At 37.7% G+C, this 27858-nt stretch overlaps 1 long non-coding RNA gene across 1 annotated transcript; it reads left to right on the top strand.

Moving 5' to 3' along the window:
- Positions 1-102: 102 nt before the first annotated feature.
- Positions 103-27592, top strand: LOC143031967 (uncharacterized). Its single transcript, XR_012967054.1, has 2 exons — positions 103-148; positions 18064-27592. It is a non-coding gene; the product is annotated as an uncharacterized LOC143031967 (long non-coding RNA).
- Positions 27593-27858: the final 266 nt, after the last annotated feature.

Here is a 27858-nt window from a genome sequence, read left to right as displayed (position 1 = left end):
TCTCTCTCTCTCTCTCTCTCTCTCTGCCTCGACTACGACATTCAAAAAGAGAGGTCACCCCTTCATAAATAAACTGTTAAAGTTTTCTCTAGAGTTAGAGTATTTATTTCCAGTTGAGTGTAAACAATGTGAACAAAAAATCCCGTGGGTAATATTACAAGAGTTTCAAGGATCCATGAGATTATGGAAATATATCTGAGATCCAGAGGTGTCGCGTAATATATAAGCACAGGGGGAAGACACTCCACTCACCAACCAGGACCTAGCCATAATGTTTTATTTGCCTCGAGAGTCAATATTAAGATTGATTTATTGTAGCTATTGTCGCTGCTGATAATGCTTTAGGTCATCAGTGAGACCAAAGGGTTGGGGTTAAAACAAGCCAAAATTTCACACTTCGTTGAGGTTGAGGGTCAGACTATATTAAATTTTTGTTTGGCTTAAGGTTACATGGCTAAATTTTTGTTTGGCTTAAGGTTACATGGCAGTGAATATTGTGTTCCACAAAAGAAATGACTCCTATAATCTTAAGATGTAGTATAAAATGGTGAAGTTTCAGAATAGCAGTGCATTTGGAAATTTGAGTAACATCTAATTTGTTACAATTTGTTTGATCAAAACTAATGTAACCTAATCTAACATTTTATTACTTGTTTCTGATTTAGGTATTATTTTATTTGTGCACACCTACATGATATAGCATTAGAAAATTAAATATCAATTTTGTAAATTATAATACATGAATGTAATATGTGATTTTCTTGTTGAAAAAAAAAAACTTGCTAAAAGCAAATCTACTAACGAATGAAGCCGCTAGGATACAGTCCAGATGCCATGTTGTTGTCAATCCAGTCCAGTTACTGTCATTTAGACAGTGGCTTTCACATTGTGTATTGGGTGTTCTCCAACTCCAGGTTATGTTAATAAGTACTGTTACAAAGACAATAGGGCTTTCTCAGACTTTTTGAGAGAACACAGGATTCTGCCATTGTCTGTTAATTGCCCAAGGTACAATAATAATCAGGCCATCAGTATCTGTGATGACAACGATGACCCAGATGATCTTTAGAATTTGAGATACCGAATTACTAAATATAGGTTAGGTTACATAGTTTATGTTAAGTAGGTTAGATTAGAATAGACAAATTTATCATCCTTTCATTTCTTCAACCTCGGCATCTATCAAAACAAACATGGTATCATTCAACTGCTGCAACTTTGTTAATAAATCGGTTTTAGCAACTTTTATTATTGATTTCCACCAAGAAAATTGCATATTACATTGATGTAGTATAATATACAAAATAATTTACTATTGCTATATCACGTAGATGTGCACTTCTATAAATTTACCCTGATTTGCCAGGAAGAATAAAAATATATAGTACTTGTGACATAGTGTAATAATGCCAGTTCTGGAAGTGTGGTCAGTACAGTGTGGGATAAGTGTACTCTAGGAAATGTACTCTGGAGGTCTTGTATGGCAAAAGTTTTCAAAAAACTTTCAAATTCATTTATATCTGTAGTTATCCATAGTTCTCTCATGTGCATTCTTATTTATTACTTATTGGGGTCTCTGACTTGATACAGTATTGAGTGATACTCCACAAGGAAGTGGGAAAAGAATGGTGATATGTAACCTCTGTTTTACCAAGCAAACCTTTCCTTTTTGTTGTGGTCCACTCCCTGCCCCATCTCCTCCTTCCTCCCTCCACCTTTGCCCTTGCATCTTGGCATTGCTCCATAGATTTGTGACAGATTCAGTAATATATATATATATATTTGTGTATATATATATATATATATATATATATATATATATATATATACACATATATATATATATTTGAAAACTCAAGGGTCTATGCAAGAGGGTGGAGGTGGTGGGATGCACCAGTTTTTTGTTGTGTGCAAAGTATATTGACTTCGGTTACCCCACTCCTTGCAAAACAGAGTTTTGCAGGTCATTACAGAATATTGCAGGCTTGATTTTTGAAGGATATATTCCTAAGTTTATCAGTAAAGTTCATGAACATGCTGTACACACATGTTATATATATATATATATATATATATATATATATATATATATATATATATATATATATATATATATGTATTTATATATATACATATACATATACTTGTTACTTGTTGTTACTTGTTATTTGGGAGTTCTAGGCCCCGCTCCACCAGCATCGGTGCTCTGCAGGGCCTCCATTAATGTTATCAAACACTATAGTCACTTCTAATACACAAATCATCCATGTCATAACACTCGGTGAACAAATGTGTCTTCAAATTTTTCTTGAAAATGGCACAGTTTCTACTCATTTTGACATTTAGTGGTAGCTCATTAAAAAGTCTTGGCGCACATCTTTCAAACGCTCGAAAACCCATTACCAAATTACTTCTTGGCTCATTCAACCTATATTGTTCATCACTATGCCGAAGCCCCATAGTAGTATCCACTTGAAAATTGTTGAGAAGACTCCTTAGATTTGTTCCCAGTGATCAATTAATATCTTTTTCAACCACAAATGACTTTTAATTCCATGCCATCGCAATTGAGACTGAAAGTCGCTCGGAGGCATCCGTTGGAAATTGAAACGTGGATGAGCCGAGGATTTGAACCCCGCTAAACTGTAACAAAGTTACAGTGACGTAAACCAATAAAACCAATCTCTCTTGATAGCGTATTGGTTTACGTCACTGTAACTTTGTTACGGGTTAGCTAGGTTCGAATCCTCAGCTTGTCCGTGTTTCAATTTCCAACGGATGCCTCCTTTGAGCGACTTTCAATCTTGATTGCGATGGCATGGAATTAAAAGTGAATTGTGGTTAAAAAAGATATATATGTGTGTGTGTGTATGTGTATATTCATATACATAAATGTGTATGTACATATACATTTATACATACACACAAGTCTAGATGCATCTTACTATTAAAATAAACTCCATGTGATGATGGAGTCTATATTAGTACAACATTTTGCTTGATACAGCTTTTTCAAGTACAAAGTTGAAATACATACATATACCAATGCTTTTTCCCCCTTACAAGGGAGGTAGCCAAAAAGGAAAAGGCATAAAATCATTCCCACCCATTCCATCCCTGAATACACGCCACACCCCTCCACCCTCCCTCTCATCTTAGCACCTCCTGGATGACGGGTCATCCCTGCACCTTGTCCACTGCCCTGGGTCAGAAGCAGTGTCGCAAGACACAGCACATCCACAGCAAGGCTGCTTCATTAAATCGGCGACCCCCCTCTCCATCCCCCCATGCATAATGGAGAAGACGGGGAGAAATCTCTTCGGGCTGTGTCAAATTTGCTCACACATACTACCTCACCCCCACCCCCCTGCCCATTCCACCTCATGCATCACAACATCATCCATATACAACCATTCTCCATTCACCCCTGTCTTCTGTCCTCTCCCGTCCTTCCTCAACAGACATTCCCCTCTTCCCCAAAGCCCCCTTGACCGCGTCCAGCCATCTCATCCTAGGACATCCCTTCATGTTCACTCCCTCCCCATCTGCCTTCCATACCTCTTTTACTAGTCTTTCTTCACTCATTCTTTCAATGTGTCCGAACCATCCTTTTTTTTTTTTTTTCTGTGGTGGGGAAAAAGAATACTGCCACCAAGTATTTTCCACTTGACGGGGATTGGGACTTGGCATCCTTCTCCTTGTAGCCCCACAGGGGCATTCCTAAAAGAAAAAAAAAGAAAAGTTGTAATACACATGATTGAAATTGAATAAGAGGAACAGGGGGAGATTGGGAAGAGGAAGGTAGAGTGGGGAGAAGGGTCACTGAATACTAGGAAAGGTTAAGGAGAAGGTGGACCAAATGTCTTCGAACAGGAAAAGTTAAGGATAAGATGGAACAATTGACTGGGTGAAAGACATTAGTTCACAATTGAGGAACAAAAGGAAGAAGAAAATAAGAAGGGTGAGCAATTGTCTGCTGAGGATTGACAACAATCTTGAAAGGAAAAAGGGAGTTTGGAGAGCAACTAGGGATAGCTTAAAATTTGGTTGGCAATGGGTAGAAAAGGTTGGGAAGCAGCCATTTTACAAGGAACCAACAAAATTGAGTAAAATAGGAGAATGTTCAATATCACCTCACCTGATTCCTTTAACACCCATTGCCATCAAAATTTTCTAAGCTATCCCTAATTGCCCTCCAAATTCACTTTTTCCTCAGTAGACAATTGCTCACCTTTCTTATTTCTTCCTTTTGTTCCTCAGTTGTGAGCTAATGTCCTTCACCCAGTCAATTGTTCCATCTTATCCTTAACCACTTTGGTATGACCCATATATTCATGCACAAACATTAGGTTGCCAGTTGTATAATGATTCGATGATGCCTCACGTTTCACAGGCAAGATGCCCGATATACAGTGATTATGATACATCACAATATGTGCATACCTCTCTTTGTATCATTAACTCAAAACCAATGATCATTATTGTTATGATTAATAATATTATTATTATTATTATTATTATTATTATTATTATTATTATTATTATTATTATTATCACATTATTATTGTTAGGAAAAGGCAAGGAGATTGAAAAGGAGAAAACATGTGGATGTCATATTTATAGCAGTTTTATCTCCTTTGTTCTTTCATGTAGTAATCAACTTTTACTGGGAAACATTTTTTAGTTTATGACAAGCTTGCATGAATAAATCATAAGGTCTAGAAGGTGCATGCGTGTGTGTGGTGAGTGTTTGTGTGTACCTAGGTGTACCTAGTTATACAGGAAGGGAAGCTATGCTTGTGGTGATCCGTCTTTGTATCTCACAACATTTAGTTTGTTCTTAAGTTCTTGTATGCTGTTTGCACTCAACAATTGCTTCATCTAATTTGTTCCAGACATCCACCACTCTGTGTGGAAAACTATATATATATTTTTTCAGGTCTCTTCTATAACTGTCCTTTTTGAGTGTTTTCATGTCCCCTTGTCTTTCTTCTATCTCACTAAGTCTTCTCTATCAAGAACTTCCATGCCTTTCATGATTATGTAAATGTCTGATAGGTCTCCTCTTTCTCTTATTTGTTCAAGGGTTGGTAGTTCCAATTTAGACAATCTTTGCTTGTATGTCAGTTTTGAATGAGTTGGGCCATCTTTGTCATTGCTTTTTGGATTCTTTCTATGTTCCTTATATTCTTTTTTGTACTGGGTATCCATAGTGTTGCAGTGTACTCCAATCTTCGCCTTTCAGTGTGACTAGTATTTTCTTTACCATGAGCTCATCCAAATAATTAACAGTTTTCCTCCTATCCCATAAATCTGTAAAACCTCCCACAGTTCCTTCCTCTCTGCCCTGTCATAAGCCTTTTCCAGATCCATAAAAGCCAAAAAAACAGCCTTACCTTTTCCTATAGCTTTCTCATATATCTATCTTACCACGAAAATTTGATCTACACAACCCCTACCAGTCCTAAACCCACACTGTTCCTCACCAATTACTCCCTCTGTTCTCCTAATCTGCTCAATCAAAACCCTCCCATAAGCCTTCCCAACTACACTAAACAAGCTGATCCCTCTGAAACTGCAACACTCACACTTGTCTCCCTTTCCCTTGTAAAATGGAACTATACAGGCAGTCCTCCCGCACTCTACCCTGTTTTAAACAAACAATGAATAACTTCACCATCCAGTCCACCATAACTGTACCTCCTTTTTTTCAGACATTCTGCATGACATCCATCCAGCCCAGGTGCCTTACATGTTCTTATAATCTTAACACCTGCCTTTACTTCATCTTTCCTTATTTCTACTCCATTTTCTTAGCGCTTCCCACTGCAACTACCTTTCCCTCCCTATCCTCTTTCACATTTAGCAACTCCCTAAAATACTCTGCCCACCTTCCTCTCACTGCCTTCTCTTCCATTATCATCTCTCCATCTGCACCTTTTACTTTTTCTTCTCTACTTGATTTGCCTCCCCTTCCTCTTTTAATTTCTTTATTCTTTTTTTAACTTCCAAAATGTTGTCATACTCTTACCCCATTTCACATCTGCTCTCCTCTTTGCCTTCTTTATCTTATACTTTACTTCTCTTTACTTTGTACCTTTCATATGATTCCCTCATCCTAATTTGTAACCAATATATGGAAGCCTGCTTCTTCTCTTCTCCACCCTTCTTTGCTTCCAGGACAATATAGAATTGGTGAAAAGGAAGTAATGAAAGCAGGATCTGAAAAAAAAACTGGGGGTGATCATCACAAAAAATATGTCCCCTGACAAACATATAAATAAAATTGGAGTATGCACTGACACTATGGTCACTCAGCACTAAAAAGAATATAAGGAAAATTGAGAAAATCCAGAAAGCAACTACAAAGATGGCCCCAACACTATCAAAATATCATAAGAAAGATTGTCAAAACTAGAACTACCAACTCTGGAACAAAGGAGAGAAAGAGGCGACTTGTTGACTACAGAATTATGAGAGGTGTGGAAGTCCTTGACAGAGATGACTTACTAAATTGGGATAAGAGAAACACAAGGGGACATGGAAATAAACTCAAAAAGGATAGTTTTTTAAAAGACCTGAAAAAGAATGGCTTTCCCCACAGAGTGGTGGATGTATAGAACATATTAGATGAAACAATAGTGTGTGCAAAATCAATACAAGAATTTAAGAGCAAATTAGATATGGTGAGATACAGAGACGGGACACCACGAGCATAGCTCCCCGTCCCATAAGATACAACTAGGTAAACAACTAGAGAAATACACACTCCATTGCACTGATCCTACATAGGCAGTTTCCTTGGTCTCTTTCGCCAGTTGTGGTTGACAAACCACAGAAAACACGATCAAGCCTGTTCAGTAAAATATTTCTCTCTATCTCTCTACATAAAAAACAAAAATAGTTCATAAAATGAGGGTGGGGCATAATCAAGAGTGTTCGTATGATCAATTATACATTTTCCTCTATGCAAAAAAAAAAAAGTGGAAAAAAGTACACATACATCCACGGTCTGGTATCAGCACCTTGGCCCCAGCTACCAAGTACACAATAACCCAACACTCGCAACTCGTGACATCAGTATGGCCGGCATCATACCAGAGTGGTTAATCTTTCCTATTCGCAGACATTTGGTCCACCTTCTCTTTAACTTTTCTTAGTATTCAGTGACCCTTCTCCCTCCCCTCTCTACGTCCTTTCTCCCACCCTCTGTCTGTTCCCCCTGTTCCTCTTATTTAATCTCAGTCATGTATATTATGACAGAAGGCTGTAACAAGCGAAACATCATACTAATAAAAGCTCCTTCCTCTCATGGTGTTTATCTTGATAGACTTGTCTGGAACTGCCACTTTCATACATGTGCATTTTACTCTTTGGTTTCCGAGAAGAACACATCACCTTGTGGAAGCTATGCCATGAACGAGAAATGTAGACAATTGGGGAAATTACCTCATTAACTCTAGTGAATAATTTGGATTAACAGATTGATAGTATGTATAGGTAAGGTCAGTATAAGAGAAATGGCACATGTCCAATGAAAATAAAGTTCAAGTTGCAAGCCATGGCAAAGTAATCAGCAAGTCTTGGAAGTAAGCATGAGAAAAGTTATGAATAACTTAGATTAGGAAAGATGCTGATGAAGAGGAATGAGCAAAGACATGAAAGCAGTTGGAGGAAGCCAAATTCAAAAACAATAAGAGAATGTTTTTTTTTTGTTTTTTTTTTTAGGTCAATCAGAAGGTGAGGGAATGGTTTCTAGAAAATCAGGAAGGTAGTATTCCAAAGGAAACACTACAAAGAAACTTGAAATAGCATATACTAATGTTGATGATTTATTATCAGATAAGTATGAGATAAATGACTACTTAAAGATAAGCCTGATATTTTGTGTCTAGTAGAGACAAAACCCCTAAAATTGGGGAACAGTAGATATACCTCTTGGAGAAGAGACAGAGAAGATGAAAAGGGTAGAAGGGTAATGTTTATGGTGAGGACTGACAAAGGTGGAAGAAGCAAATCTTTGTGAATGCAAGGCTGAAGCAATTCATCAAAAATTTAATACTAAAGGGCAGAATAGACTTCATGGTGGCATATGTTCCCCCAAAGACAAGAGCTTGGAGTGAAACTGAATATCGCGAAATGTTATTGGATACAGCTCTTTTCCTAAAGAAAAATATTGAACAAAGTAACAATATAGTCTGTATTGGAAATTTTAGTTGCAGTAAAGTCAACTGGGAGGAATTGGAAGCAAGCATCACAGCAGATTCTTGGGAAATACCCTGTTAACCCCTTCACTCTGGGCCAAAATCTCGCGGGCAGCATTAGCTGCCAGACATGCGATGTTGCGTCATAATACTCGCATTATAAAAAATAAAATTACCGCTGTATTGCTCGTTCTCTTTCACCCGTGAATTTTGATAACCATAGAAAATATGATGAAGCCAGTTTAGAGAGTATGGGGGTTACGCAGGTACAACTACAATATATATAATCAAGACGCTGACATCGGCATCCTTGCATATCCACTTGCTCCTCATGACACCTATGTAGGCATCATCATATCAAAGGGGTTAAGTATAGGAATGAAGAACACAATGACCCAGTGGGTATAGGAAGTGACCCAGATAAAAGAAGATGACAGTCCCACAAGGTTAGATCTGTTACTAACCAAAAAGCCAACCATCATCATCTCATTGAACTACCTTTGCCCCATAGGAAAAAGTGACCATGTTAAAATTGAATTACAGCTTGAGGATGAGGAATAGAGCCAAGGAATGAATCACACAGGCAAGAGAGACTCAACTTTAGGAAAGCAGATTATTTAGGGTTGAAAAAACAAATTGGGAGGAATTTATGAATACCAGAGGAATAAGGAAGAAATGGGAAATTTTTTATTGACATTTACAATGGGAGAGTGAACAAACATGTGCCAAAGACTAGTGGGAGGAAGAAGTAGGAACAAGACTGGTTTAACAAAAAGTGTGAGATTTACAAAAAAGGCCAGTTATATGGCATGGGGAAAGTGGAGCAAAAGAAGAAGCAATAAAACAAAAGAAGCTTATAAACAAGCTAGGAATGCAAAGTAAGGAAGAAATCAATTTTGAAAGAGATGTAGTAGATAATTGCAAAGATGAGTCAAAAGTGTTTAAAGGTTTATAAGTTGTAAATTGAGACAGGGAAGTAATCACCAAGTTAATGGTGGTGAGATCTTTGAAGAAGCCTCAGTTCAGGCAGAATTAATTAATGAGTTTTAACTCGGTCTTCACAAAAGAGAGCACTTTTTTTTGGAAAGTGAGGGAAGCAAAAAACCAGGTTTAGAAGATATAAATGTAGAAGTAGGGGTTAATTCCTTGGGATCACTGGATGCAACAAAAGCTTCAAGATGTGATGGGATCTCAAACTGGATACTTGAAGAATGTAGGGAACAACCAGTGGACAGGATTCATAGTCTTATTATGTGCTCATTGAAAGGCATTGTGCCGCTTGATTGGAAAAAGATAAATATGGTGCCAATTCACAAAGGTGGAAATAAGGAGAAACCACTAAATTATAGGCCAGTATCATTGACCAGCACATTAGTGAAATTATGTAAAAAGATTGTGAAAGATTGACCAAATATCTTAAAAAGATAAACATTCTGTCAGTCAGTTTAGCTTAACCCCTTCAATACAGACCAAAATCTCGTGGGCAGTATTAGCTGCCAGACGTGCAATGTTGCGTCATAATACTCGCATTATAAAAAATAAAGTTACCACTGTATTGCTCGTTCTCTTTCACCCGTGAATATTGATAACCATAGAAAATATGATGAAGCCGGTTTACAGAGTATGGGGGTCACGCAGGTACAACTACAATATATATAATCAAGATGCCGACATCGGCATCCTTGCATACCCACTTGCTCCTTATGACGCCTACATATATATCATCGTATCGAAGGGGCTAAAATCTGGAAGGTCATGTGGGTCAAACCTTTTTAAGCTTTTACTCAAGAGCGATTGATGTGCTGCAAGAGAGGGGTAGGTGCACTATGAGATAAAACACCTTACAGTCAAATTATGTGGAAATTAGAGCATGTTGGAGGATTAAGAGGCAAACTACTAGAATGGATGTAAAAAAAAATTAAGGAAAGACAGTAGTAAAGGATAAGTCGGTAACCACTTCCATACGGTGACGCCTACGTAGGCGGCATGAGGAGCAAGTGGGTACTTGATGTTGCCGACGGCGCCATCTTGATTATATTTATTGTAGTCGTACCTACGTATTTTTCATTCTCTCTAAACTGGCTTCATCAGTTTTCTATGGTTATCAAAATACACAGGTGAAAGAGAATGAACGATTGAGCACTGACTTTATTTTTTATAATGCAATTATTATGATGCAATATCGCACGTCGGGCAGCTAATGCTGCCAGACGTGCGATGTGCCCCAGAGTGAAGAGGTTAAGATGAAGAGCAGTAACAGAGTTCCACAAGGTTCAGTGCTTACATAAATAATGTTTCTTGTTATGTAAGTGACATGGAAGGAACAACAAGCTATGCCAACATGATTACAGATGATGCACCAGTTCAGTTCTCTACACATTGACCCAGCATCAAATATATAGGACAGCAGTGTTTATTGTTGGACTGCATGAAAGAGATGGCTTATTTGAACAAATATATTTATTCTTAAAACACCATTCTTAATGAATAGTATAGAATATGCAACACACTGGTGCAACTTGATGCTGTAAGTAAATATTCATAAGCCACTACACAAGTAATATTTCAGTTATTTTTGCAATCATTTTCACAATGTTTGTTATTACTCAACAAGCATATTTAATGTATGAGGGTCGTTCCAAAAGTAATGCTTCCTATTTTTTAACTAAAAAAGTTGAAGAGCTACGAAGACAGGAGTGGCACCATTAAAATGAGCGACCTTTTGTGCTCCAGAATTTATTATTCTATGTAGTCACCACCATTCTCAATGCACTCTTGCCAGTGATGAACAAGAGCCATGATGCCTCGGTCATAAAAGTCAGTGCCTGCTGAGGCAGGCCATTTTTTATGGCTGCGATTATGGCGTTGTTGTTGGGGAAACAGTGCCCACGTAATGCGAACTTCAGAGGTCCAAACAAATGGAAGTCTGAGAGTGCCAGGTCGGGACTATATGGTGGGTGAGACAGCACCATTCAGCCGAATTTTGTCACACATTCCGTGGAGTGGAGCTTGGACAAGTGATGGAGTTCAGGCAGAATAATTAAACTCCTCGTTAAAATTAATTATTATTTACAATAGTAAAACAAACACAAGCAACACAAATGGGCACAGAATAAAAAAATAGCAATATACATTGATCATAAAATTATTAAATACAGTATATGTTTCATGAATCATAAGTGAGTACTTAATTACCAGAGTAGCTAGATGTGCACATAAGAACAAGTGGGAAAATGAAGTCTTGATTATGGTGTAGATGAGTCTTGATTCTGGTTGCTAGAAGTCTCACCAACAGAAAGTCATCTGGTCCACTCTTCAAGTCTCAGGAAGAAATGAATTGTTTGAGGAGAGGCTGATACACGAAAACTTCTAGTTGGAGAATCTTCTGGTAGCCAGGAACATGTAGGAGATTTGTTGATGTTTTGTAGTTGAGAAATAACAGAGAGAGTGTAGAGTTGCACTTAGTCCAGCAGCAGTCTTGAGATGTCTGAAACAATTTGAAAAAAAAAGATAAAACAGGCTTTGCACATTGCATAGAGATTAATGCAATCGTTGAGGTCCAAAGGAATTATTTAGTTGAGTTGTCATAATCGACAGTTGTAGAAAAACTCTACATAGATCCAGATGAGCTGTGGATGTCTGCTTCTTTCTTGTCGCTCTGCTCTCAGTTTTCTCAGCTGGATCTCTGCTCTGGTTCTCTTGTATTTTCTCTCTTCAAGGTCTCTCTTTGGTTCTCTGGTTCTCTCTGTGTAGTTGCTCTCCGCCCGGCCTTAGATAGCCTGGGAATAGGTGATTATGTTTCCTGGGTGTTGAAATGTATCTAAAGTGGGTAGTTTAGTCTCCTCCAACAAATACCAAAGGCTTTTTCCCCCTTACAAGGAAGGTAGCCAAAAAACAAAGGCATAAGATCCACTCCCACCCATTCCATCCCCCCATACTCCACTCCCATTCACCCCCCTCCCTCCCTCTTATTTTGGCTCCTCCTGGATGACAGGTCATCCCTGCATTTTGCCCACTGCCCTGGGTCAGAAGCAGTGTGGTAAGACACAGCACACCCACAGCAAGGCCACTTCATTAAATTGGTAACCACCCTCTGTCTCCTCATGTAAAAAAAGAAAAGACAGGGAGAAATCCCTTTGGGATATGTCAAATTATTTTTCACACATACTCCCTCACCCCCCATCCCCCACTTACTCCCTTTCATGCATCACAGCATCATCCATACACAACCATTCTCCATTCACTCCTATCTTCTGTCTTCTCCCTTCCTTCCTCAACAGACATTCCCCTCTTTCCCAATGCCCCTTTTATCCCATTCATCCATCTCATCCCTGGTTGCACCTTCATGTTCGCCTCTGCCTTCAATAATCTTTTACTAACCTTTCTTCACTCATTTTTTCCATGTGTCCAAACCATCCCAATACTCTTTCATCAACTCTATCTCCCAACTCCCTTTCCACCCCCATTCTCCTCCTTACCTCCTCTTTTCTCACTCTATCCAGCCTAGTAACCCCCTATCATACTTCTCAGGCACCTCATCTCAAACACATTCATACTCCTCTCTTCCTCTTTTATGTTCCATGTTTCTGCCCCATTCAGTGCTGTCAGCACAATCACTCCTTCATACAGTCTCCTCTTAGCATCCATTCCCAAATGTCTATTTCTTATTACACTTCTTAATCCCCCAAGGTATTTACTTGCTTCTCTCAATCTGCATTCTACCTCCACCTCCACTCCTCCCTTTCCCACCACATTCACACCCAAGTATCTAAATCTATCCACTTCCTCCAGTCTCTCTCCCTTCATACTCACTTCCAGTCTGCTGCCACTTTCTCCCTTTGTACATCTCATCACCTTACTTTTACCCACATTTATCTTCAACTTCCTTCTTTTGCACACCTTCCCAAACTCTGTCACTAACTTCCTCAATCCATCCTCTGATCCTGCCACAAGCACAGTATCGTCCGCAGTCAACAACTGGCTTATCTCCCACTTTTTTCCATTTTCTTTAATCATCTCCAATCCCCTACCCATAACCTTTGTGTTTACCTCTTGCACCACCCCATCCTTATATAAGTTGAACAGCCAAGATGACATAATACATTCCTGGCAAAGTCCCACCTTTACCTCAAACCACTCACTCTCTCTATTTCTGTTTCTAATACAAGTTCTACTACTCTTGTAAAAACTCTTAACAGCTCTTGACTGCTCTTAACAGCTTCCCTCCTATCCCATATATCTCCAATACCTCCCACAGTGCCTTCCTGTCTACCTTGTCATAAGTCTTTTCCAAATCCATAAATGGTGGACTGGTTGGTGAGGTTATTTAATGTTTGCTGGAGAGAGGGTAGAGTACCGGAGGACTGGAGTAGTGCCTGTATAGTTCCTCTTTACAAGGGAAAAGGGGACAAGTGTGAATGTAGTAATTTCAGAGGGATTAGCCTGTTGAGTGTAGTAGGGAAGGCTTATGGGAGGATCTTAATTGAGAGGATTAGGAGAGGAACAGAAGGAGTAATTGGTGAGGAACAGTGTGGATTTAGGACGGGTAGAGGTTGTGTAGATCAGATCTTTGTGGTAAGACAGATATGTGAGAAAGCTATAGGAAAGGGGAAGGATGTTTTTTGGGCTTTTATGGATCTGGAAAAAGCTTATGATAGGGTAGACAGAAAGGCACTGTGGGAGGTTATGCAGATTTATGGGATAGGAGGAAAGCTTTTGGGAGCTGTCAAGAGTTTTTATGAGAGTAGTAGAGTATGTGTTAGGATTAGAAATGGAGAGAGTGAGTGGTTTGAAGTAAAGGTGGGACTTCGTCAAGGATGCGTTATGTCGCCCTGGCTGTTCAACTTATACATGGATGGAGTGGTGCGAGAGGTGAATGCTAGGGTAGTGAGTCAAGGATTGGAGATGGTTAAAGAAAATGGAGAAAAGTGGGAGGTGAGCCAGCTGTTGTTTGCGGACGACACTGCGCTTGTGGCAGGGTCAGAGGAGGGATTGAGGAAGCTGGTGGCAGAGTTTGGGAGAGTATGTGATAGAAGAAAGCTAAAGATAAATGTGGGTAAAAGTAAGGTGATGAGATGTACAAGGGGTGAAAGTGGCAGTAGACTGGAAGTGAACATTAAGGGAGAGCGACTGGAGGAAGTGGATAGTTTTAGATACTTGGGTGCAAGTGTAGCAGGAAAAGGTGGAGTGAAGGTGGAGGTAGAATGTAGATTGAGAGAAGCGAGTAAATGCCTTGGTGGTTTAAAGAGTGTAATGAGGAATAGACATTTGGGAATGGATGCGAAGAGGAGACTGTATGAAGGAGTGATTGTGCCAACAGCACTGTATGGGGCAGAAACGTGGAACATAAGAGAAGAAGAGAGAAGGAGTTTGAATGTGTTTGAGATGAGGTGTCTGAGAAGTATGGTGGGGGTTACTAGGCTGGATAGAGTGAGAAATGAGGAGGTGAGGAGGAGAACAGGGGTAAAAAAGGATTTGGGAGATAGGGTTGATGAAAGAATATTAGGATGGTTTGGACACATGGAAAGAATGAGTGAAGAAAGACTAGTAAAAGAGGTGTGGAGGGAGTGAACATGAGGGGACGTCCTAGGATGAGGTGGATGGATGGGGTGAAGGGGGCTTTGGGGAAGAGGGGAATGTCTGTTGAGGAAGGAAGGGAGAGGACGGAAGACAGAGGTGAGTGGAGAATGGTTGTATATGGATGATGTTGTGACTGCATGAGGAGGAATGGGCGGGGGGGGTGGGGGTGGGGTAGTATGTGTGAGTAAATTTTGACGCAGCCCGAAGGGATTTCTCCCCGTCCTCGCCTTATATGCAAAGGGGGACGGAGAGGGGGGGGTCGCCGATTAAATGAAGCGGCCTTGCTGTGGATGTGCTGTGTCTTGCGACACTGCTTCTGACCCAGGGCGGTGGGCAGGGTGCAGGGATGACCCGTCATCCAGGAGGTGCTCAGATGAGAGGAAGGGTGGGAGGGGTGTGGAGTGTATGTAGGGATGAAATGGGTGGGAGTGTTTTTATGCCTTTCCCTTTTTGGCTACCTCCCTTGGAAGGGGGAAAAGGCCGTGGTATATGTATGTATGTATGTATTTATAAAGGCCCCAAAAAATCCTTATCTTTTCCTAAAGCTTTCTTTATGACGTATATGTATAACATACATTATAACATATATTTATAACATACTTGAATAACATACAATAATGATAATACACAATACATTATATTCATGCAAGGCATGCCTTAAAAAATACAAACAGGAGACTTTATTTATGCAAGGGTGTGACACAGCACAACCACAGGACTCTATTCATAGTAAGGACATGACAGGTTGTCTTTTACCAGCACTCCTGAATCTTTCTCCTCTTATGCATTTATTATGGATTTATTTTCCAGTGAATAGTTTAGAAATGGTCTTCAGCAATTACCCATTTTCCAATACCTGTACAGGTAGGTATAAAAAGCATTTTATCTTTAAGGGACAGCTGGTGCACTGAGAATTCTATAGTAAAAATGATTTATCTGTTTCTCCTGTTCATTCTTTTATCCAAATTTGTCAGTAGAAATTTATTACAGGAATGTTTATTCTCACATGTGACATTATTTCACTCAACTTTATTGTAAGTAGAAACAAGTCTTGTAGAGCCACGTACAATACTTGTTGATGTCATATTTTAATGAATACACTATGTTTATTGTGTTTCTTTTGCACCACTGGTTTTTCCAGTGGCTTCCCTGTGCTATTGCATATAACTTGTGCCATGTATGTATTCTGCTTTACTAACATCTTACATGGCTCCTCACTGAGCCACATGTGGAAACTCCACTCCGTTTACCATGGCCATCAACTGAGGGTATCTCAGATGGCACCAGCAACTAGTTCTTTTTGTGCTTGACCTTAAGAGGATCGTCCATCAGAAAATCACGAAAAAAAAAAAACGAAATTCTGAAAATATTTCCTGTACAAGTGTTGCTCATTAGCTATCTCATGGCCGAGTATGGATGTTGTATCTTGATTTTTACTATCTAAAAAAAAAAATATATGATACAGTACCCCCCCACCCTACTGTGGCTGGGTCGTGTGCGCTGCATACTGCATATCATGTTTTCTGTTGTTACATATATTTGCTAACAAAAGAAGCTGTGTATTTTGCACAATATTTATGCTTTTGAATATAAATAATAGCATATATGGCAACAGAGACCTGACTATGTAGCATACAGTATGAATCATCCATCAGAAAATCATGAAAAAAAAATATATATATATATTTCCTCTAAAAGTGTTGCTCATTAGCTATCTCGTGACCGAGTATGGATGTTGTATCTTGATTTTTACCATCTAAAAAAAATATAATACCGTACCCCCCCCTGTGTGGCTGGGTTGTGTCCGCTGCATACTGCATATCACGTTTTCTGTTGTTACATATATTTGCTAACAAAAGAAGCTGCATATTTTGCACAACATTTATGCTTTTGTATGATAAATAATAGCTTATGATATGGCAACAGGGACCTGACTGCTTAACGTACTGTCGTACAGTATGTGAATGTGACTTATTCATAGCTTGTCTTTCAAGTAAGTGAGATGTACTATTTTCTAGAGTTCAATTCTGCGCTCAAGTTGCAGTTCTGAACAATATCATTGGTTATGAACTTGCATATATTCCATCAGCAAGAGGGACAACAACCAGTGCTGCCATAAAACAGCTTAGGATGGCAGATAAAGATCGTCTGTCGCCAAAGATGCATTGTGCCAAGAAAAGGAAAAGTTCACGCTTGGAACCTTAGCAATATAACCCTGGTGGATACTAACTGGATTCATCATATGAACCTGTAATTAATCAAAAGCTGGCAATAAAGAGTAGGGTGGTGCCTATGATACCCTTTCAACACCATAACATCCTAGATAATGAATGGGGACCAGCAGCCATGAACAAAAAACTATGATGCTCATTCCTGAAAAACTTGATTTTTGCACATTTAACATGATTCATATCCAAAACGCCTTCACTGATTTTCAACTGCAAATCCTTTTCGGATTCAGCATAATTGGAGAACATCTGGAGGCAGATTTATGTTCTGTCAAGGACTAGTGGGATTTTTTCATATATAATTTTTTTTTTCTTATTCTTTTTCTTTTTTTATCAACTTTGGATTTTTTTTTTTTTTATATATAACAGACTGATCAGAACATCATAATTTTGCCTCCTTTTCTTCATCTATCTTAGCCCATTGTAAAGACAAAAAATAATCAATATCCAGTCAAAGGTCAAAATTTTCAAAAATTACCCCTCGAAAACGAAAAAAAAAAAATCACAATAAAAAAAGGTGTAAGCATAAATGACTTGAAAACTCAGTGGTAACTTCTCTGAGACAAGACAGTTACTAGGAAGAAATCTCAGCCACTTTCACCTCAAACAAAAAAAGTTCGATTTTCTAATGGACAATCCCCTTAAGTCATTTGAGTTCAACTTTTGCTTGAAGTTGTGCTCCTTCACTGTTTGCTCCACTTTGCATTTGACCTTCGTTGCAGCGAACTATTGGCTGCTACACTGTTCTATACAGGTCAATTCCTCCATGTTGTAGACATAAAAATTCTGCTTAATCCCTTAGACTACTTTTTTTTTTTTTGCTTGGTATGTAACCAATAATAATACAGTATGGATAGGTTATAGAGATTATATAAGTGACCAAAAGAATATAGTGGGCAGCAATATTGCTCCTGCCCTGGGTGGCATTTTGGCACACTATGCCATTAGACACTTTTTCTTTTTCTTTAGGAAATAAAAAGACTGTACATGTTATTGTTTTTTAATGACTCAATAAATATGTGCCATTAAAGCATATTTTGCTTCTTTGGCAGGACAAGGTTCATCAAGGTTCTACTGGAGGAGTTACCCATAGATTCCATACTATGGTATTAAAACGACCAAAACAGAAAGGAATCTGATTGTGAGGTACATACTGCTCTCCCATACAAGTAATCTTAAATTCCAATTACTAAGGAAAGAATAGTGACATATGCAGTGAATTTTCTCATGGTGTATTTTCATAAAATTGTATATAATAACTTAGATGAAAAAACAGTGTGTGCAAATACTATTCACGATTTTAAGAATAAACTTGATGCTGAAAGATTCAAAGACGGGTCACCACGAGCATAGCTCCCTTCCCGTATAATACAGCTAGGGTAAATACAAGAGAGGAATGTTTGTGATGTAACCTGTATGATCCTGCTTTCTCACTGAAGGGTAGTCTGAAGCAGCACATGATGACCCACACAGAAGCAAAACCTTTTCAGTGCAATCTGTGCAATGCATCTTTCTCACAAAAAGGTAATCTGAAGCGGCATATGATAACCCATACAGGTGAGAAGCCTTTTCGCTGTGAGGTGTGCGAAGCCGCCTTCTCGCACAAGAGTACCCTGAAGCAGCATATGACAATCCACTCAGGGGAGAAAGCTTTTCACTGTGACCTGTGCGAGGCGGCTTTCACGCGACGTTTTTATCTAAAGCAGCATATGGTGACCCACACAGGAGAGAAGCCTTTTAGCTGTGATGTGTGTGATGCAGCCTTCTCGCATAAGTTTACTTTGAAACAACATATGACAACGCACACAGGAGAGAAAGACTTTCACTGTGACCTGTGCGATGCAGCCTTTTCAGTAAGGAGTAATCTAACAAAACATAAGAAGTCCCACACAGGAGAGAAACCTTTTCATTGTAGCCTGTGCAATGCATCTTTTGCATTAAGACATCATCTAACAAGACATACGATGACCCATACTGGAGAGAGACCTTTCCAGTGTCACCTATGCGACGCAGCTTTCTCGCAAAAGGGTCACCTGGAAGAGCATACGAGAACCCACACAGGAGAAAAACCTTTCCATTGTAGCCTGTGTGAAGCATCTTTCTCATTAAGGCATCATCTGACAAGACATATGATGATTCACACTGGAGAGAGGCCTTTTCACTGTGAAGTATGCCATGCAGCTTTTTCACAGAAGGGTCATCTGGAAGAGCATACGAGGACCCACACAGGAGAAAAGCCTTTCCAGTGTGGTTTGTGCATTGCATCTTTCTCACAAAAATGCCACCTCAGTAAGCATGTGATGACCCACACTTGTGTAGCCATCACGGGAATGGAATCACAAACAACTGAAGATTAATCAGATATACTGACACTTGACCTGTATATATTTTCCTTGTCTCCATGAATGTACATGCCGAAGAGGACTGCATTTAGTGTTTGAGTTTTAAACATGTACAGTGAGCATAGCTTGAGTTAAGTTTTACAGGATACCCAAAATTCCCAAGGTACATCTACACTGGATCTCAACTCCTGTGTGTTTGCTGCACATCTATATATTGGCAACTGTCATAATACCATCATATTTGAGGAACGTGATCTTCCTGCTTGGAACTTTTTTGTTTTTTTAAGGATAATTCCCAATTTTTCTTAAAACAATACAAGTGAACTAATTATAGAAATTTGATTAAGCATTTACTGTTCATAATTACAAGCTTGCAAGAAAATGTTTACATACAAATTATGGAATGTAACTTCTGTATGTTGGTTACAATTTTCAAAAGTGAAGGATATAGTGAAGTTACAATAAAAGAGCCATCCATTATACTAGGAAAAATACCTTTTAATTTATCTATGTATGAAATAAAGTCCTGGTGATCTGAAATGGCATATGATAATTCACACATAGAAGTTTTTCCAGTGTGACTTGTGATGCACAGTAAAATCACACCTCATGAGTACTACATAAAAGTAACCCATAACAACCTACACCTTAACCACTATGACCAAAATTAGTTGTATGAGAAAATTAGAATGTCTGGAGGCAGTTTTTATAAGAAATTACTGCCCAGTAATTATCATAGAACAAAATACTTGTGTAATTGTGGAACTGTTTGGAGTTTCCTGCAGCGATCTTGTGTCCATATAGTGCGTACTCATGGGGCCATAGTCACCTTCCCCAGTTCCCAGAGTATGAAGCGTTTAAATTAATTCCAAAATATTTTATATATTGTACCACTTTACCAGAAGATGCCTGGTTTTATGGGGAAAACATTGTATATAAATATTTATATATATATGTGTGTGTCTTTACCTAGTTGTACCTAGTTGTATTTTGCGGGAAGGGGAGCTATGCTCGTGGTGTCTTGCCTTTGTATCTCATAGTGTCAGATGTATTTACAATATTGGGAGTAACCATCAGGAAAAAGTAAACCAATCAAGCAGAGTGCTTTCATATAATTATATCTTCAGTGCTAATATAAAGAAGGAATTATATAAGGAAGAAAAAACATACAGATTATGACAATGTGACATGGTGAAGTAGGAATTTGGAGAGGTAGTGGAAGAAGTACACGTGGCTTTACTGCCATCCTGGCAATCAACCAGCATGGGACAATTGCTCACAACTGGTATATTACTTTTTTTTTCTTTTTTTTTCTTGGTAAACGTAACTATAAAATTTGTGCAAACCTTGATGGAGGTTAACATTTATTCCCATACTAGATTTGACCAAACTGTATTCATTATATTTCTGTGATGTTATTGTTATATATGGTGACTAGCATTATCCTAGTCAATTGGGTGGTTAAAATTTTCATGTGAATATATACCACTAGATTGGTTTCCCTCTCTAACATATTTCTTGTGTTGCTTAATTCATGTTATGAGTGTTTTAGTAGTCTGACCAACATAAAACTGATTACATGTTTTACAAGGTATTTTGTACACACATCCTTTATCACTAGTAACAGAATTATTTATGAACAATTGTCTTACAGTGTTCTTATTGTTAAAAACTACATTAATGTTAAAACCATATAATAAATCTAGGATGCCTTGCATGTTCTCTTAGTAAGGTAAAACCAACATGTTCTTTTTATTAAAGATTTTATTTGAACCTGGGGTTGTTCTTTTGGCACAATTATAAGCTTTATCAAGGACGTGTGTGGGGTATCGCAGCTTAGTACCAATATTGTAAATACACCTGATTTCATCATTGATACACTGTGGGCTGCAAATGCATAAAGCCCTAAGGAACGTTGTAAAATTATCTTTTTTCTTTGGTGTTCCTTAGGGCTTTATGTATCATCAATGTACTCTGGGCTGCAAATGCATAAATCCCTAAGGAACATCATAAAATGATCTGGGTTTTTTCTTCGATGTAGACATTATTTTTGCTTGAAGCCAAAATGGAAATGAAGTTTAATGCTGAAAAATGTAAATTACTGGAAATGGGCAATAGCAGCAAAATATAATCCTTAAACTACTCCTTGGAAAGAGAACCCATTACAAAAGCAAAAGTGGAGAAAGATTTGGAAGTGTTGATAAAAGACAACCTGAAACTAGACTGAGATATCAGCAGGATTGCGGGAGACATACAGACTGCTGCAGAATATTTAAGTGGCTTTTCACTATATGGATGAAAAGGTGATGAAAAGCTCATTAAAACCCTGATCTGTCCAAGATTAGAATATGGATCAGTAATATGGTTCTCACACAGAGTGCAAGATCAAGAAAATACAAAGGCCAGCAACCAGATTGGTCCCTAGCCAGGCAGATAAACCATACAAGGAAAGACTAAAAGCACTGAGCCTGCCAATCTTGAAAGATAGAGATGATATGATTACAGTATTCAGGTTATTAAAGAAAATTGTATTGATAGAAGAGATCTCTTGATTAAGGATAAGGGGGCACTAATAAATCATGGGAACAAATGAAGAAAGACCAAATATCCAAAGGATATGAAGAAATACAGTTTTCCATATAGATAGAAGGGCTTAGAGATATAGCTCAAGCTTGAAAAATACATGAATTAAAATCTGAATATGATAATTGGAAATCAAGAATATAGATTAAGTTGGACATGTGGATGAATTTGAGGCTAGGTATGAAAAGGAGAATAGGAGAGTTGGTCCTTTAATGATTCATAAATCATGTGGAAAAGTTTTCTGTAGACATAGTATTTATTTCCAGTTGGGTGTAAACAGAGCAAATTATGTAGAATGAACAGATAAAACAGAACAGTGAGCAACAATTACAGTAACACAAATAACATCAATTCACTTGAATCAGTACAGAGAAGAATGACCAAAATGATACATGGACTCGGAAATTTGCTTTACGAAGAGAGGCGGCACCTAAACTTACACTCTCTGGAAAGATGCAGAGTGCGGGGTGATCTAATAGAAGTGTTCAAGTGGATCAAAGGTTATAACAAGGGTGATGCAAACAAGGTCATCATAATAAAACAACGGGGCAGGACTCGCAGTAATGGGTATAAACTGGACAAGTTTAGATTTAAGAAGGAAATAGGCAAGAATTGGTTTACTAATAGTGTGGTCGATGAATGGAATAAACTTAGTAACCATGTAGTAAGTGCTGAAACTATCAGTTGTTTTAAAAAACAATTAGACAACTTTATGGATGGGGATGACAGGTGGTGATGGATACGGAGTTGCCTAGTGTAGGCCTTATGGTCTCTTGCAGTCTCCTTTATTCTTATATTCTTATATACAAAAATGAAATAGGACTGATAAAAAACAGAAACAAGTTTGACATCATGTGCTTAACAGAAACACAAGCAAAAAGCAGGAAAAGTTAAGTTTGAGGGGATTTTTCATAATAAGAATGAAGAAATTATGAAAAAAAAATTAAAACACTGATCTGTCCAAGACTGAAATGTGTCAGTAATATGGTCCCCACACAGAGTGAAGGATATAAGCAAGATCGAGAGAATACAAAGGGCAGCAACCAAACTGGTCCCCAGACTATCAGAACCATACAAGAATAAAAGCACTGGGTTTGCCAACCTTGAAAGTTAGAAGAGAAAGAGGTGATATGATTACATTATTCAAGTTACTAAAGGGGATAGATTGCATCGACAGAAGAGATCTCTTGATTAAAGGTGATGGGACATTAATAGGTCATGGGAACAAAGAAAGACCACATGTCTAAAGAATGTGAAGAAATACATTTTTCCGTATAGATGCATAAATACTTGGAATAGCTTAGAAAGAGATATAGCCCAAGCTTCAACAGTACATGAATTAAAATCTAAATATGATAATTGCAAATCAAGGATATAAATTAAATTGGAAATGTACATGAATTTGAGACTAGGTATGAAAAAACTGGAGAGTCAGGGACAGGATCCAATGATGGTGGTCCTTTATCGTATGCTACAATTAGGTAAATACAATGAGGTAAATACCCCTTCATGAATCATGTGCTTAAGTTTTCTCCAGATATGTTTCCAGTTGGGTGTAAAAAGAACAGAAGAAAGTATATAGAATGAACAGATAAAACAGTAAAAACAGTGGGTAACAAGTACAGTAACACAAATATAAGAGCCATATCATTTAACATATATCGATTAACAAAAAAGAATTAGTATAAAATAAGTGGACTGATAGAAAACAAAAACAAGTTTGACATCAGGTGCTTAACAGAAATACAAGCAAAACAGGAAAAGTTAAATTGGGATTGAAGTAGTTTTTCTCTATGTGTGTGATATATTGATATTTAAGTAGATTTGTCAATTGTTTCCCATGTTTACATTGTATAGTATTCAAAAGCCTTTGTTAAGATGAGATTCTGTCTGTGAAGGCTCTGGTATTATTTTGATCATGTCATTTCTTGTTGTTTGTGGTTGCTCTGTTTTCTGGTGAAGCCAAGTTCAATTTGCACTATAACTAAACTTGTGAGGATTTCCCCATCACCTTTTTATTACACTGCTAACAAGGATGGCTTAAAAAGAAGCTTAGAAGGTTTTGCAAGCAATATCAAGGTTTGACGTGATTGTTCCTGTTGAAGAGAGATTTTTCTAAAGAAGCTAACTTCATATGGATCGCCAGCAAGTTTGAAAACCTTGTGTTATTGTGGTAGAAAAATGTCATGGTTTGGATTGCTTCATAATAAGTCTACCAATGGATTTTGTCTACAATTAAAGGTTTGTAAGATTGAGTAAACTTTAAGATGGTTTCCAGTGCTTATGGAGAGGCTGATCTTTTTGATCCAAAGAAGGTAAAACTGGAAGTCTGGTTGTCCATGTTTTTCTCATGCAGGTATCAGTGATGTTTCTCAGAAAAAGAACACATTGCTAGTGTCTTTAGGAACAGAGACTTACAGTGTTTTAGCATGTTCCTCATCTCCAAAGCTACCCTATGAAGTGGGGGTATGAAGACATTAACAATAGTTTGAAAAAACATAATGTCATAAAGCCTTCTTACCATACATATACCAAAGGCTTTTCCCCCCTTACATGGGATAGCCTACCACTGTGCATTAAGTTTCAGCAAAGGAAGAAACACAGTGATGAAACTTTACAAGAATTGTATGCAGATTTAAAATCCCCTGCTAAAGAATGTGATTTTGCTGATTTGTCTCACAGTCTTGTTAGAGACCAACTATTCATGGCTATAGATAGGAAAGTGTATTTTCCTAATTTGGCTGCGGAAAATTTAGATTAAAATCAAAGTCTTCTGCAGACACTCTGGAAAGATCATTGATATATGAAAATACTTTCCGACAAAAAGTAAGCTTATCTGCAGAGGTGTATATTTTACATAGTAATGTTAGCTCTTTAGAAAAGAAAAGATATCAAATGCATACATTGAGGATACCCTCACCTAAGTACTGACTATAGATTTTCTCCCCTAGTGTGTTCAGTGTGTAGTAAGAAGAGGCACCAGAAGCATGTTTACAGGTCTTATTTGACTATGGGGTCTCAGCATCAAAGTAATGGTTTACAAAAGTGTTCCAAGGAAAAGTGGGAGAATCAGAAAAAAGTAAATGTGCTAGCTGAGGACGGTCAATGTTTACCAGAAAACAGTGATAGACAATTGTTATTTGAAAGACAATGTACGTAAGTTAAAAGAAAATCAAATCCTTAATATTTAAACCAAGATTGTGGTCGGTTGTGATGGAATATCGTCTCTTTAGAGTAGATAGTGGTGCTGGAATTTCCGCTTTAGGTTATGATTATGTTTAAAGGTTGAGGTTACCATTACAGGATTGTGAAAAACTGCTAAAGGCATATGGGAATACTAATGTAAAGATTATGGGAAAGGTGTTTGCATTTGTAACATATAATATAGCACCAGGCATTTGTTTAATGTAGTTGACAAGGTAAATAACAACTTATGTGGAAAAGATTTGATGCCAAAGATTGGTATTGATTTAACAGTTTTGGATAAAAGTTGTCATATGTTGAGTAATGTATTGGATGATCAATCTCAACTGGAAAACTTGTTTACTTATCCAAGTTTACCTGTAACAGGTGTGGTAGCTAAAGTTCATCTGAAAGAAGGAGCTGTACCCAAATTTCAGAGAGCTTGTACTGTAGTGAGTAAATATATCAAACTGGTTGAAGAAGCATTAAACAAACCTGTATCTGACAGGATTATAGAACCAGTGAAGTTTAGTGATTGGGCCATACCAATAGTTCCTGTTTTAAAAGCAGACAAGCAGTCAATGAGTATATGGTGTAACTTTAAATATCTGAATGGAAATATTGCATGTGACAAATACTCTCTACCTAAAACAGTTAATTTTTGGTATAGTAGGGAAAAGTAAATAATTTTCCAAAATTGATTAGAAAGATGATTATTTACAATTGCTTTGGTTTGTTTGGTTGGAGTAAGCAGATACCAACAGATGTAAATGTGAGAGTATAATGTTGGGCTTTGCTATCATCAGAATATAATTATGTGTTAAATATTAAATCAGATACATTAAACTGGTTACCATTGGATGATTCAAGTTTGGATTCAAGTACTACAAATAAATATGTACATGTTGTAGAATCTTTAGGTGGACAAGATATTTCTTTTGATGCTGTTAAGTGGATATCCAAGTCAGAACTATTTCTAAATAATGTGATTAAGTATGTAAAATTTGGATGGATTGATGATGCTATGGTATCTGAGTTTGCTACTGTAAAAGCAGAGTTTAGCATGTATAACATTGTTTTGTCATACTATAATCATGTGGTTATTCCAACAGAGTTACATGGAATAGTATAGGAACAACTACATAATGGAGACAGTGGTATTAGTGCTATGAAGGCTGTAGCATGTAATTGGATATGGTGGTCTAAACTAGACCAGGATCTACCTGAAGTAATAGTCATGTGACCTTTGTTTTAAAAACTTTCAGAGTTCTAGATCATTTGTGTTATCCTAGCCAGAAACTGAAAATACATGGAGCAGACTACATGTAGATTATGCTGGTTCAATAGATGTATATTCTTTTTTTATATTGATTCCCATACTAAGTTTTTAGACATGCTATAAAATCAACTACATCTACTGTAACTATTGCTAGATTAAGGCATAGTTTTTGTAATTTTGGAATACCAGATGTGCTTGTTTCAGACAATGCAAAATGTTTGGTATCTGAGGAGATTTCTGTTTTCATCAGGAAGAATGCCATCAAGCATATTACCCTGGCTCTTTATAATCCTTCTTCAAATGGTGTTGTAGAGGCCAGTAAAAACTTTCAAGGAAGGCCTTAGGAAGTTTACAGAGGGAGACTTTGATACGTGGGTATGTAGATTTTTGTATGTTTATAGAAGATCAGTACATTCTTCCTCAGGAAAAACACCAGCTGATATGATGTTCAATAGGAATATTAAAGGATTAATTGAAGGAGTGGGACCTTAGGAAAACAGAGACCTGAGAAATGAATGTAAGGTTGTAACAGGAAAATACAAGGTAGATGATGCTGTGTTTGTTAGAAACTATCCCCAGGGAAGTACCTCAGTAGAATGTAAAATTGTTGAAGTACTGGGAGTTGGATACTTCAAGGTACAGTTAAAAAATCTTTGGTAATATAATTTGGAAAAGGCATGCTGAGTAATTACTGCCAAGATTTATACCTTGTTTAGAAGAGTGTATTGTATTTGAATGTCAGAAGTATAATGGGTCTCAGGGTTCTAGTATTCCTGATGAAAATTTTCCAACTGATTCAAAGGTTGGAATTAACCATAAGCCTAAAAGCCATATGAGCAATTCAGAGGTTTGTACTAAAATTCCACCCTCTGAGGATTCAAGTTCTATAGACACCTCTTTGCCAGAACCAGTGAAGTTGAGAAGATCTGGCTGAGTAGTAAAACCCACAGACAGGTTGAACTTTATTCCTTCTAGTGGAGAGGGATGTGAAATATTGGTATTTAAGTAGATTTGTCAGTTGTTTCCCTTGTTTACATTGTGTAGTATTGAGGAGCCTTTATTAAGATTAGATCCTGTCTGCAAAAGCTCTGATATTGTTTTGATCATGTCATCAATTAATGTTGTTTGTGATTGCCTCATTTTCTGGTGAAGCCAAGTTCAGCTTGCACTATAATTAAACTTATGAGGATTTCCCCATTGCTTTTTTATGACAATATGGATGAAGAAATAATGAAAAAACTCATTGAAACCCTGATCCCTTCTAGATTGGAATATGCATTAGAAATATGGTACCTGCACAGAGTGAAGGATATAGACAAGATCAAGAGAATACAAAGGACAGCAACTAGATTGGTCCCTAGCCTGGCAGATAAACTATACAAGAGGAAAGACTAAAAGCACTGGGTGTGTCAACCTTGAAAGATAGAGGAGAAAGAGGTGATATGATTATTCATGTTACT

The sequence above is a fragment of the Oratosquilla oratoria genome, chromosome 12, assembly GCF_046742065.1.
Source record: "Oratosquilla oratoria isolate Oo_2021 chromosome 12, ASM4674206v1, whole genome shotgun sequence".
Lineage (NCBI taxonomy): Eukaryota > Metazoa > Arthropoda > Malacostraca > Stomatopoda > Squillidae > Oratosquilla > Oratosquilla oratoria.
This window is presented reverse-complemented; position numbering and strand designations above follow the sequence as displayed.